The 14,700-nt window shown below is 44.8% G+C and overlaps 1 protein-coding gene across 5 annotated transcripts in view; it reads left to right on the top strand.

The window, feature by feature from the left end:
- Positions 1 to 14,700, top strand: part of PTPN5 (protein tyrosine phosphatase non-receptor type 5) — a 268,730-nt gene that overhangs the window by 92,828 nt on the left and 161,202 nt on the right. The gene's annotated exons all lie outside the window — the stretch shown is intronic.

Below are 14,700 nucleotides of genomic sequence, written 5' to 3' on the forward strand. Positions count from 1 at the left end.
GCCTTGGTAGTGGATCCTCCTTTCACTGTCTTCCATCATGATAAGGTGGTGCTCCATACCCATCCTAAGTTCTTGCCTAAGTTTGTTTCTGAGTTTCACATCAACCAATCCATTGTTCTCCCTGTGATTTTTCCAAAGCCCTATTCTCAGCCTGAAGAGGTGGCTCTGCATTCTCTTGATTGTAAGCGTGCGCTGGCCTTCTACTTGAAGCGCACTGCTCCTCATTGTACTGCTCCCCAGCTGTTCATCTCTTTCGATCCTAATTGCTTGGGTCGTTCTATTTCTAAGCGGACCATTTCTAACTGGTTGGCCACTTGTATCTCTTTTTATTACGCTCAGGCTGGTCTCTCCCTCCCGGGTCGAGTCACTGGCCACAAGGTCAGAGCGATGGCGGCGTCTGTTGCTTTCCTTCGCTCGACTTCACTTGAGGAAATCTGTAAGGCTGCCACTTGGTCCTCGGTTCATATGTTTACCTCACATTACTCTCTGGATACTTTCTCCAGGTGTGATGACCATTTTGGCCAGTCCATTTTGCAAAATCTGTTCTCCTAAATTGCCAACTCTCCCTCCATCCCATTCTGGTTAGCTTGGAGGTCTCCCACATGTAGAGAATATGCTGCCTGCTTGTCCTGTTACTTACCGTAACAGGTGTTATCCAGAGACAGCAGGCAGATTTTTTCGCAACCCACCCACCTTCCCGTGGTTGGCTTCTTTGCTAGCTATCTGAACTGAGGACATGCCTTAGACTGCCCCCTCCCCCCCTTACTACACCACTGATTTGGCAACCTACTGAATATTGCATTCATTCTTTAAAGCATCTTTAAAGTTCTAATGCATGCTTACCACAGCTTAAAAGGGCTTACCGCAGGGGTCTAGGCTGATTCAACACTTTTATTTCAGCGCAGCAAGTTCAGTGCTATGAACTGGCTGCAATGAGTCATCTAGTTTCAGCGTCTGGGGGAGTGATGCTCCCCCACACCCCCTCTCCTCCCTGTTCATGATCCGGCACCTCTGTGTTGGCTGGCGGGGAGCCTGGGCCCTAGGGGGGGGGGGGAAGCTGCAGTTGGAAATGCTACTTTGCCTTGCCTGTCCTATACTGCCAATCCAATCTAATTAACTTCTTTGACTGGGTAACAAGAAAGCTGGATGTGGGGGAGTCCCTGAACATTGTGTACTTGGACTTCAGTAAAGCTTTTGATAGCGTCCCACACCGCAGGTTATTGAACAAGTTGAAGTCGATGGGATTAGGAGAAATATTTACTGCATGGATCAATGATTGGTTAAGCGGTAGACTTCAGAGGGTGGTGGTAAACGGTACCCTCTCCAAAACGTCGGAGGTAGCCAGTGGAGTGCCACAGGGCTTGGTCTTGGGCCCGATCCTTTTCAACATGTTCATAGGAGACCTGACTCAAGCGCTTAAAGGCAAAATAACATTGTTCACCGATGACGCCAAACTATGCAACATAATAAGTAAAAGCACTTTACCCGGCAGTATGGCACATGACCTACTTCTATTGGAACACTGGTCCTCGACTTGGCAGCTAAGCTTCAATGCAAAAAAAATGTAAGGTCATGCACCTTGGCAGCAGAAATCCGTGCAGAACCTACACACTAAATGGTGAGACCTTAGCGAGGACTAAAGCAGAGCGTGATTTGGGAGTGATCATTAGTGAAGACATGAAAACTGCCAATCAAGTGGAGAAGGCTTCATCCAAGGCTAGACAAATGATGGGTTGTATCCGCAGAAGTTTTGTCAGCCGGAAGCCCAAAGTCATAATGTCGTTGTACAGATCCATAGTGATACCTCATCTGGAATATTGTGTACAATTCTGGAGGCCACATTACCAAAAAGATGTGCGAAGAGTTGAGTCGGTTCAATGAATGGCCACTAGGATGGTCTCGGGGCTCAAGGATCTTCTGTATGAGGAAAGGCTGAATAAATTGCAGCTATACTCACTCGAAGAACGTAGAGAAGAGGAGACATGATTGAGACGTTTAAATATATCACAGGCCGTATCGAGGTGGAAGATGATATCTACTTTCTTAAAGGACCCTCGGCCACGAGAGGGCATCTGCTGAAAATCAGGGGCGGGAAATTTCATTGCAACACCAGGAAGTATTTCTTCACCGAAAGGGTGGTTGATCATTGGAATGATCTTCCATTGCAGGTGATTGAGGCCAGTAGCGTGCCAGATTTTAAAAGTAAATTGGATATGCATGTAGGATCTCTAGGGGGGGGGTAAAGTCAGGGGGGTGGGTCATTAGAGTGGGCAGACTTGATGGGCTGTGGCCCTTTTCTGCTGTCATTTTTCTATGTTTCTAAGTTCGTTAGGCACGATCGCCCCTTGCAGAAACCATATTGGCTTGTGATTAGAAGTTTATTTCTTTCAAAATGCTCATCGATGCTGTCTTTTATCAGCGCTTCCGCCATTTTCCCCGGAACCGAGGTCAGACTCACTGGTCTGTAGTTCCCTGGGTCACCTCTCGATCCCTTCTTAAAGATGTTACATTGGCTATCTTCCAATCCTCCGGGATCACGCCTGTTTTCAGGGATAGATTGCAAACTTGCTGTAGTAGTTCCGCTATTTCCTCCTTTAGTTCTTTCAGAACCCATGGGTAGATTCCGTCCGGGCCTGGCGATTTGTCAGTTTTTAATTTTTCTAACTGCCTGCGTACGTCTTCAAGGCTTACTTCCATGGATGTTAGTTTATCTGTTTGGACTCCTTTGAAGATTTGCTCAGGTTCCAGTATGTTGGATGTTTCCTCTTTTGTAAATACAGACGAAAAGAAAATGTTTAGTCTTTCAGCCACTTCTTTCTCCTCCTTCACCACTCCCTTCTTTCTCCGTCATCCAGCGGTCTCACCTCCTCCCTAGCCAGCTGCTTCTCTTTAACATATCTGAAGAACGGTTTGAAATTTCGTGCTTCCTTGGCTAGCCTTTCTTCATATTCTCTTTTGGCTTTTCTAACCACACGGTGACATTCTTTTTGATGCTTCCTGTGCTCTTTCCAGTTCTCTTCAGTTTTGCTCTTTTTCCATTTCCTGAATGAATTCTTCTTATCACCTATCGCTCTCTTCACTTCTTTGGTTATCCACGCCGGGTCTTTTGCTCGATTCTTTTTGCACCCTTTTCTGAATCTTGGTATATGTAGATTTTGTGCCTCAATCACCTTGTCCTTGAATAAAGACCAGGCTTGCTCTACAGTCTGCCATTTCTTTGAGGTGTTCCTAAGTTTCTTCCTTACCATTACTCTCATCGCTTTGTAGTTTCCTTTTTTGAAGTTAAAAGTTGTCGCTAAGGTTCTCTTTCCCTTCGGTATTCCTACTTCAACTTTGAACTTGATCATATTGTGATCGCTGTTTCCCAAAGGTCCCACTATTTCGACTTCCTTCACAGGTCCTCTTAGCCCATTTAGGATTAGATCCAGAGTGGCATTCCCTCTCGTCAGTTCTCTAACAAGTTGATCCATGAAGCAATCCTGTATAGCCTCCAGGAATTCAGTCTCTCTAGCGCATTTTGAGCTTCCAAGACTCCAGTCTATCCCGGGATAGTTGAAGTCTCCCATAATAATCGTGTTACCACTTTTGCATTCTCACTTCATCTCGTCTTCCATTTCTTCATCGATAGCTTCGGTTTGCCCAGGTGGACGATAGTACAGGTCCATCTTTATCTCGGGCCCTTTCCTTCCCAGTATTTTAACCCATAGCGATTCCAAATTGTTGGTCGTCGCTATTGTGTCCACTCAGGTCGAGTGTATGCTTTCTTTTATGTATAGGGCTATTCCTCCTCCTTTCTGACCTGACCTGTCCTGGTGATAGAGTTTGTACCCCGGCAGTGCTGTATCCCATTTGTTTTCTTCATTCCACCATGTTTCGGAGACCCCAATGATGTCTATGGTCTCAGTTTTGGCCATGACTTCTAATTCCCCCATTTTGTTCCTTAGGCTCCTTGCATTAGTATATGTGCAATTTAGGTCCTGGTATTTTTTTGTCTTCACTTCCTTTTGCACAAACCCTCCTTAACCTTTTCAAAAATTCTATGATCATTCTTCCCTAACGAGTATTCCCATTCCAGCTCAAAAGCTCATCAGCCTCCTCAAATTCTTCCACCACCCTAGCCACCTTATACTGAAAAGAACCTTGAAAACTCATGCAACTAGGGCCAGGCACAGAATTACATTTGCCATGCAATGCTGATGACTGAACCATGGCAACCAGCCTACTGGAGCTATTTAAAGATGATTGAATTTGACTCAGAAAGTAAGCCTTCTTTAGTTCTTCACCTTAGTTATGTAGAATGTTGCCACATCATTCCATTCCTGGCGCTGTTCTAACCTTGCAACTTATGCTCAAGCTCTCTTCATCCCTATAAACTCCACCCTATACTAAGGCAAGGATTTCTGTCAGTCTCTACTAGGGTCCACCTTGGGGGTTAGCACCCAAGAAAATGATCTGGGTGTCACTGTAGACAATACAATGAAACCTTCCACTCAATGTGAGGCTGCAGCCAAAAAAGCAACCAAGATGCTAGGAATTATTTTTAAAGGGTTGGTTAACAAGACTAAGAATGTTATAATGCTTCTGTATCGCTCCTTGGTGCAACTTTACCTGGAGTATTGCGTTCAGTTCTGGTCTCCTTATCTCAAGAAGAGCGGCACTAGAAAAGGTTCAAAGAAGAGTGACCATGATGATAAAGGGGATGGAACTCCTTTCATATGAGGAAAGACTAAAAAGGTTAGAGCACTTCAGCTTGGAAAAGAGACGGCTGAGAGGAGATATGGTTGAAATCTACAAAATCCTGAATGCAGTAGAACGGGTACAAGTGGATCGATTTTTCACTCCGTAAAAAATTACAAAGACTAGGGGACACTCAATGAAGTTATAGGAAAATACTTTAAAAACCAATAAGAGGAAATATTTTTTCACTCAGAATAGTTAAGCTCTGGAACGCATTGCCAGAGGTGGTAATAAGAGTGGATAGCGCAGCTGGTTTTTAGAAAAGTTTGGACAATTTCCTGGAGGAAAAGTCCATAGTCTGTTATTGAGACAGACATGGGGAAGCCACTGCTTGCCCTGGTTCAGTAGCATGGAATGTTGCTACTCCTTGACAGTGGTGGGAAGGAGTGAGCATTCCTCCTGCCGTCCTTCAATTTGGAGGTCATTTTTTTAATTTGCAGGTGGTGGGGGGGGGCGGTGTCTGATCTGTCAAGCCTTACTTTCCTGTCAGTGCTTGAGCCAATGTGGCACAATGAGGTTAGGAAATCACCCGACGATGATAGAGAAGCACCCAGAGTAATCCATTAAATATTGATGAGCCCATTTTATTACCATTTTAACATTAATGATCTCATTGTACTACATTTGCATGGCTGAGTCGGAGACTGCTGGGAAGCTCAGAAAAGGCCGTTCTGATAATTGGCTGGTAAAATACTGGCACGCTAATTTTTTTAAAAAAAGTTTTTATATACCACTTATAGCCTAAGTGGTTTACATTCAGGTACTCAAGTATTTCCTTGCCCTCAAATTCTGTATAACCCATTTGCACGCAGAATCGATTAACTGGCTTAATCAGCACCGATAACTGGCAATTAACACCTTGTAATTAACTTTATTGGACACTAATTAATTTCAACAATTTTTATTGATGACTTCACAACTATACAACAATAAAGAGAATATAATGGTACAAAATATGTCATTCGGTTTTAGGTTTTACATACCACCCCTCTCCCCCACGGTAATTTTAATATTGCAGACCATTGTTATTGATGATAAAAGATTGCAAAATCAAAACTAGAAAATTTCAAGCTAAGTTGCAAAAAACAACTTCAACAATACAGAATTGCAAAAAGGTTATATTTCAGCCAATGTCTTAACTAATTAAAGTCAACAATTCTCCCCCTCCCTGGAATCAGAGCCCATCCCTCCCCTCTTCCCCCCCCCAAAAAAAAAAAAATTCTCAGCAGAGCTTCAAACCAATCCATACCAAGGTCTTGGGTTCTTATAGACCCCAGCCGAAAAAGAAAAAAAAAGGAAGGGGAAAGGGCCCCTATCCACAGTGGCACCACTTAATTGACACTAATTAAAAGTTATACGCACAACTTGGAAAGCATGCTTTTATAAAAAGTATGTGCCTGTTCTAGTGCACAAATTTAAAAAGGAGTTATGATCAGGGGAGGGGCATGGGCAGATCGTGGGCATTCCTAAAAGTTATGTTCATTGTTATAGAATGCATCTGCATACAATTTAGGTCATTTAGGCCTGGTTTTAGCTGGCCTAAGTGAATGTGCTTAAAAGTTATACAACTCACAGGCACTTAGCGTGATTCTATAAAAGGTACATGTAACTTGAAGAATTGTAGTAAGCGCCATTCTAGTTAGGACCAAATTTGGGGATGCTATGGGGCTCATTTTCAAAAAAATAAAGACATCCAAAAAACTGGCATAAACCAGTTTAATCACCAAAATGTCCAAGTGCCAATTTTCAAAACTAAGTTTTTAGATGTCTTGCAGGGTATTCATAAGAACATAAGAATTGCCGCTGCTGGGTCAGACCAGTGGTCCATCGTGCCCAGCAGTCCGCTCACGCAGCGGCGCCCAGGTCAAAGACCAGTGCTCTAAATGAGTCCAGCCTTACCTGTGTACGTTCACCGTCCAGTATGTGTAAATGTTTAAGGGGGCGTGTAAGAGGCATGATTTGGGCAGAATTTGGGCAGGCTTAGCACTTGCAGGGATTATCAAACCTTTTTCTAAGACATCCAGGATGCCATTTAGACGTCCCGAGCTAGACATAGAAACATAGAGTATGACGGCAGAAAAGGGCCATCGGCCCAACAAGTCTGCCCACTCAAATAACCCTCCCCCCTAAACACTCCCTCGAAGTGACCCCACATGTTTGTCCCATTTTTTCTTAAAATCGAGCACGTTGTTGGCCTCAACTACCTGAAGTGGTAGATCATTCCAACGATCAACCACCCTTTTGGTGAAGAAATACTTCCTGATGTCACCATGAAATCTCCCACTCTTGATTTTTAACGGATGCCCTCTTGTAGTCGTAGGTCCTGTGAGGAAAAAGATGTCTTCTTCTACCTCAATACGGCCTGTAACATATTTGAACGTCTCTATCATGCATTCCTCGAGAGTGTATAGCTGCAACTTACCTAGGCGTTCTTCATATGGGAGATCCTTGAGTCCTGAGACCATCCTAGTGGCCATTCGCTGAACCGATTCCATTCTCAGCACATCCTTTCGATAATGTGCCCTCCAAAATTGAACACAATATTCCAGATGGGGGTCTCACCATGGACCTGTACAACGGTATTATAACTTCAGGCTTTCAGCTGACAAAACTTCTTTGGATGCAACCCAGCATTTGTCTAGCCTTGGATGAAGCTTTCTCCACTTGATTGGCAGTCTTCATATCTTTACTAATGATTACTCCCAGGTCCCGTTCTGCAACAGTTCTTGCTAAGGTCTCACCATTTAGGGTGTAAGTTCTGTATGGGTTCCACTACCAAGGTGCATAACCTTGCACTTTTTGGCATTAAAACTCAGTTGCCAAATATTAGACCATTTTTCCAGTAAAAGTAGGTCCTGCGTCATAGTATCAGGCACGGTTACTCTGCCCACTACGTTGCACAGTTTAGCGTCATTGGCAAATAACGCAATTTTGCCCCGAAGTCCCTGAGGCAGATCCTGTACAAAAATATTAAATAGGATTGGTCCCAAGACTGAGCCCTGCGGCACTCCACTGATCACTTCCGACGTTTTGGAGGGAGTACCATTTATCACAACCCTTTGAAGTCTGCCACTGAGCCAGTCTTTAATCCATGCAGTCAATGTTTCTCCTAATCCCAACGAACTCATCTTGTTCAATAACCTACGGTGTGGGATACTATCAAAAGCCTTACTGAAGTCCAAATACACGACATCCAGGGACTCTCCCTTATCTAGCTTTTTCGTTACCCAGTCAAAGAAGCTAATTAGATTGGATTGGCAGGACCTTCCCTTTGTAAAACCGTGCTGGTGGGGTTCCTCAGCCCCCCGTTGTCTAGAATCGTATCTAATTTGTGTTTACTCAATATTTCCATAAGTTTACACACTATTGATGTGAGGCTTTAGTTTGCAGTCTCTGACCTGCAACCCTTTTTGTGGAGCGGAATGACTTCAGCTGTTTTCCAGTCCAATGGGACTTTTCTCGTGCTTAGGGAAAGATTGAAGAGCGCAGCTAATGGCTCCGCCAAGACATCTTTCAATTCCCTAAGCACTCTGGAGTGAAGTTTATCCGGTCCTATGGTTTTGTTCACCTTGAGCCTTGATAGCTCTTGGTAGACGCTGCTGGCGGTAAATTCAAAGTTCCGGAACAGGTCTTCTGAGCTTTCCCTTGTCTGCAGCTGCGGACTGGAACCTAGTGCCTCACAGGTAAAGACCGAGCAGAAGTATTCATTGAGTAGTTCGGCTTTATCGGAGTCCGATTCTACATAGTTACCGTTGGGTTTCCTTAGGTGCACTATTCTGTGTTCTTTTTTCTGTCGCTAACATACCTGAAGAAAGATTTATCCCCTTTTTTAATATTCTTAGCCAAATTTTCTTCCATCCGGAGTTTGGCATATCTGACTGGTGCTTTAACAGTCCTAGATTTCACCAGATAGGTTTCCTTAGCTTCCAGTCATTGTGATTGTTTGTAGGATACAAATGCTCTTTTCTTCTGTTTTACGAGTTCCGAGATCTCCACAGAGAACCACTGGGGTTTATCATTTCTCCTCCGTTTACTCACGGTCTATATATAGAGTTGGTTGCTTCCTGTAGGGTAGATTTCAGAGCTGACAACAGTACCTCCACACTATCTGTCGTGTCCTGGTTTTGCAGCACCTCATAGACAAAATATCCCATGCTCATGAAGTTAGTGCCCTTAAAGTTGAGGACCTTTGTTGATGTGTTTGACTTAGTGAATCCCTTCCTGACGTGAAACCACACCATGTTGTGGTCACTGGAGGTCAACGCATCATCTACCGATACCTCTGTGACACTATCTCCATGGGTGAGTATCAGGTCCAGGATCGCCTGATCCCTGGTGGGCTCCAATACCATCTGTTTGAGTCTTGCTCCCCGTATGGAGTTTAGTAACCTTCTGCTGCTGCTGGTGGTAGCGAAAAGTTTGTTCAAGTCTACATCAGGCATATTCAAGTCCCCCAGCAGTACAATGTCTCCATGCAGAGTGATGGTCTCGATGTCTTCAATTAATTCTTTGTCTATGTTGTCCTGTTGTCTTGGAGGTCTGTATACAACGCCAAGATACAGGCATTTGTCATTTCCCCTGGCCAGGTTCACCCAGAGTGATTCCCTGATGTACTTGACACCTGTGATCCTGGCAACTTTGATGTCCTCCTTAATGTATAGCGCTACCCCTCCTCCGGTTTTACCTTCTCTGTCTCAACGGAGCAAGTTATATCCTGGTATAGCCATATCCCATCCATGGGAATCCGAGAAGCAGGTTTCAGATATTGCCACCACATCTAGGTCGGCGTTCCTCATTTCCGTCTCCAATTCCAGAATTTTATTGCTTAAACTGCGGGCATTGACGTACATAGCCCTCCATACTCTATGTTTGCCCAGTCTGAATGGAGATTTTCCCGTTTGAGCTATTTTGTCCCTTACAGTACTGTCTGTAACGCGAGTGCTTACCTCAGACTCAGAAATGGAGTGGTTACTTACCCTACCAGAATGGTTACTTACCACACCAGGATGAGAGTGGGTACCCTCCCCCAACTCACCTAGTTTAAAGCCCTTTGGAGCAGGCGAGCCAGTCGTTGTCCAAAGACGTTCTTCCCTCTCATGGTCAGGTGGAGCCCGTCTGATCCCTGTAGTCCCTGAAGTGCCTCTCCGTGGTCCAGGAATCCGAAGTTCATCTCTCTGCACCATCCATGTAGCCATTCATTAGTCCTCTGGATACGATCTTCCCTGGCTCTTCCCTTGCTTTTCACTGGAAGGATGGAGAAGAAGACCACCTGCACTTCATCTGCTTCAGCTTCTCACCCAGGGCTCTAAAGTCTTCAGATATCTTCTCCGGGGTGTTCCTGGTGGTGTCGTTCGTCCCGACATGGATGAGAAGCATCGGGTAGTGGTCTTGGGGCTTGATCAGTCTTCCTAAGCAGGTGGTCACATCCTGGATCCTGGCTCCTGGCAGACAACAAACCTCTCTTGATTGTAGATCTGATCTGCATATTGGTCCCTCGGTGCCCCGCAGCAGGGAGTCCCCAATGACTACCACTCTGCGCTTCTTCAGGGGTAAAGGATCTATTGCCTCCGGGGTCGGAGCCATCCATTGGACATCCTCCTGAAATTTGCTGGCAGGTCCTTCCTGCAGAAGCTGGAATTCTGTTCATCAAGGTGATCGGTGGGATTGATGTAAAGCTGCTCTGTTTGCATGAAGAAGAGTGAGGCCTTCGGTGTTTGCTTGTAGAGATAACCAGCTGCCAGGTGTTGGCATCTCTAGCCTCTTCTTGCACCCCAACCGTTACTACCAAAGCTGGAGGTCTGGTCAGTCTGGGCGTCTCGAAGATGGTCTTGTCTCCTTGCGTCTGCTCGGAGTCTTGGGACTAGAGAGTTGCGCGGGGACAGAAATCCCACCCGTCCCCGCCAGGATCCTCTCCGTCCCCACCAGGATCCTCTCCGTCCCCAACCGTCCCCATCAGGATCCTCTCCGTCCCCACTCATCCCCACAAGGAATTGCCTCCATCCCCGCCCGTCCCCATAAAAAGCAACAATTACTTCTGACAGGATCATCAATTCCAGTTTCTTTTGTGTTTGTGCTGCTGTTTTCCTTGTGGAATCTCTTTGGCGGAACCCTTTTTTTGTTTTCTGTTCAGGTAATTAACTTATAAACCCCCTCTTTTACTAAGGCTGACATGTGCATTATATTATATGGACGAACCCTGCTTCCAAAGCCTTCCATCCCCTTGGGAGTCCCGTTGGTTAGAGGGGGGTCCCCTTGGGAGTCCCGTGGGTTAGGGGGGATTCCTGCGGGACCCGCGGGATTCCCGCGATCCCCGTTCCCATGCAGACCTCTACTTGGGACAGCTCCTGGAGAACTCCATTGATGAAGACCTTATCTTCCCGGATGCTTCTCAGGTGCTTCACCTCCTCCCTCAGGCTCATCAGCTCTTGCAGGATGTCTCTGTCATGATGTTGCTGGTCGACCTCTTCTGTCTGCACTGCGAATGAAGTCTTCAGATGGGGTATAACTTCGGTCTGCACGGAGACCTCCGTCATCCATCGTAGGTCATCCTCTGTCTGCACGGAAACTGTGGCCATCCTCTGGATCTCTTTGGTGACTAGACCTGTTTTAAAAGCAACTAAGTGCCACAAAGGTACCCAAACTGACTAGATGGCCACTGGAGAGATAAAATCACGGCACACTCATCCAGTGGTCTCTAACCCCCTCCCATCCCCCAAATATCTGAATAAAAATTACATATCTGCTTGTAAGACAGATTCAGATGGTATGACCAGTCCCAGTAGAGCAGCAAGTAAATGTCTGGAGTAGTCTGGTGGGCAGTATAGTGAACCATAGAGAGGGGGATCCAGGCCCACATCACACCCTACTCACTTAGTTTATGGTGGAAAGTGTAAGGCCACCAAAACCCACCCAAAACTTGCTATATTACCATATAGCTGACACCTGTAGCCATAAGGGCTACTGGGGAATATAAGAACATAAGAATTGCCGCTGCTGGGTCAGACCAGTGGTCCATCGTGCCCAGCAGTACGCTCACGCGGCGGCCCTCCGGTCAAAGACCAGCACCCTGAGACTAGCCCTACCTGCATGCATTTCGGTTCAGCAGGAACTTGTCTAACTTTGTTTTGAATCCCTGGAGGGTGTTTTCTCCTATGACAGACTCCGGAAGAGCATTCAAGTTTTCTACCACTCTCTGGGTGAAGAAGAACTTCCTTACGTTCCTACGGAATTTATCCCCTTTCAATTTTAGAGAGTTCCCTCTCGTTCTCCCTACCTTGGAGAGGGTGAACAACCTGTCCTTATCTACTAAGTCTATCCCCTTCAGTACCTTGAATGTTTCGATCATGTCCCCTCTCAATCTCCTCTGTTTGAGGGAGAAGAGGCCGAGTTTTTCTAATCTTTCGCTGTATGGCAACTCCTCTAGCCCCTTAACCATTTTAGTCACTCTTCTCTGGACCCTTTCGAGTAGTACCGTGTCTTTCTTCATGTATGGCAACCAGTGCTGGACGCAGTACTCCAGGTGAGGGCGCACCATGGCCCGGTACAGCAGCATGATAACCTTCTCCGACCTGTTCGTGATCCCCTTCTTTATCATTCCTAGCATTCTGTTCACCCTTTTTGCTGCCGCCGCACATTGCACGGACAGCTTCATTGACTTGTCGTCCCAAGTCTCTTTCCTGGGAGGTCTCTCCAAGTATCGCCCCGGACATCCTGTATTCGTGCATGAGATTTTTGTTACCGACATGCATTACTTTACACTTATCCACTTTGAACCTCATCTGCCATGTCGATGCCCATTCCTCGATCCTGATTATGTCACGTTGCAGATCTTCGCAATCTCCCTGTGTCTTCACTACTCTGAATAACTTTGTATCGTCTGCAAATTTAATCACCTCACTCATCGTACCTATGTCCAGATCGTTTATAAAGATGTTGAAGAGCACGGGTCCAAGCACCGAGTTCTTCCAGTCCGAGTATTGTCCATTTACCCCCACTCTCTGTTTCCTATGCTTCAGCCAGTTTTTAATCCATGGCTTGCAGTTTTCCGAAGTAGTCGTTCATGCAGAACCTTGTCAAACGCCTTCTGAAAATCCAGATATACAATGTCGACCAGGTCGCCCTTGTCTATCTGCCTGTTTACTCCCTCGAAGACAAGTGGGTATAATAGGTTTTGGGAGAGTTTTGGAGGCTCACCATACACTAAAATGGGGTTCTGGTGAAATATGTACCTAGCACCCTTTATGTAAAGTTCACAGCTGTGCCCCCTAAGGTGCCTCACTGCCCTGTTGTCATGTCTACGTGGCCAGTCCATTAAGATGCTAGTCCCTCCCACATCCAAATGGGCTTGATTTGAACGTTTTGAATTTGGACGTTTTTGTATTTAAAAATAGCCCTAAAATTTAGACTTCCTAAGGCTCAAATCATCTAAATAGGTCATTTAAAAAATTGGACATCTAGCCTTTTCGAAAATGAATGTTTTCCCGCCCCAATTTTTTGGATGTCTTGAAGGAGACATCCAAAGTCAGACTTAGACATTCTATCGAAAATGGCCCTCCATGTATAGAATGAAGCACTTGGTATCTAAATGTTGGCACTTATAGAATTATCAACCTTGAGGGAAGGTTGTAGACAGATGGTTTTTGTATGTGAATTACTATTTATCCATATGAAATAGCTTTAAAAATTGTCCTCCCTATGTCTGTGGCACAGTTATTAGGAAAATTAAGAACACCTCTTTTCTAGGCTTCTAATTTGTTTGTTATTATATAGTCTTTGAATGGTAATTTATTTGCATAATATTGGCCCAGTATTGCCAAGTGCTCCAAAATAATTTGGGGACCCTGTTGTTATGGCTTCATTATATATATAATATATAGAACCACCAAAATGACACTGGATATAGTCTCTTTTCTCTTTTTTTTTCTCTCTATTTATAGACGGGGACAAGCCTCAGAATATTGAATATTAGATTTTCACCCATTCAGGGTTCTTTCAAAGAGAAAGACATATCTTTTCTCTTACTCACATTCACATCACTGGCTTGAACCAATCCTCCCTACCTTTTTTTCTAACATTAAGGGGTCCTATTATCAAGCCGCGCTAGCGGGGTTAGCGCGTCGGACATTTCATCACGTGCTAACCCCCGCGGCCAGCTAAAAAACTAACGCCTGCTCAATGCAGGCGTTAGCGGCTAGCGCGGCAGGCGGTTTAATACGCGGTATTATACGCGTTAAACCCCTACCGCAACTTGATAAAAGGAACCCTAAGTATAAATTTTATTTCTTCAATAATTTTCATTAAAACTACTATTTAATACTTTTTAATACTATTTGATACTAAAGGGACTGTGTAATTACTTCATAATACAGACTATTTAAACCGCACAATTCATTTCAGAGACTCTGGACCGACAGAAAGTGCAAAAGTGTACTAGTGCTTAAAGGTACCAATTCATTAATTGCCATTTCAAAAAGTGCATATGTGCTGTAAACTTTTAAAACCTCATAGAGCTTAAAGTACTTAGCTTTGTTTTTATGCTCTTTAAGAACCAGGACCATTGATCCAAAAAAAGCTGGTCTCTCCTTGCCATTATTTGACTACAGCACCAGCTAAGTAACTGGAGGGACAAGTGACTAATTTTTTCATTCTCTGTTCAGGTCAGTGGGTTAGGCATTCGGGGCATTGCAGGATAGTGAACTTTTTGTCTTCCACTTTTATATATATTTATTTATTGCACATTGTTTGCACTTGACTTGCACTTTAAAGCACACAGGAGCACCCAGATGATGGTATGCAGCTGGCAGTGAGTGGTCATCTCTGCTCAGTTTTTGCTGATTTTGCTATTCTAAGCACTAGAGCTGCTCTTTGAGTCGCTCTTTAAAGCTTTCAAACTCACGCTGTGGGTGCTCCTTATCTTAAAAATTTAGATTTGAGGTTTATATATTTTGGTGGAGTCTAGGGAGT

Source organism: Geotrypetes seraphini, chromosome 19 (assembly GCF_902459505.1).
Source record: "Geotrypetes seraphini chromosome 19, aGeoSer1.1, whole genome shotgun sequence".
In the NCBI taxonomy this organism is placed as follows: Eukaryota; Metazoa; Chordata; class Amphibia; order Gymnophiona; family Dermophiidae; genus Geotrypetes; species Geotrypetes seraphini.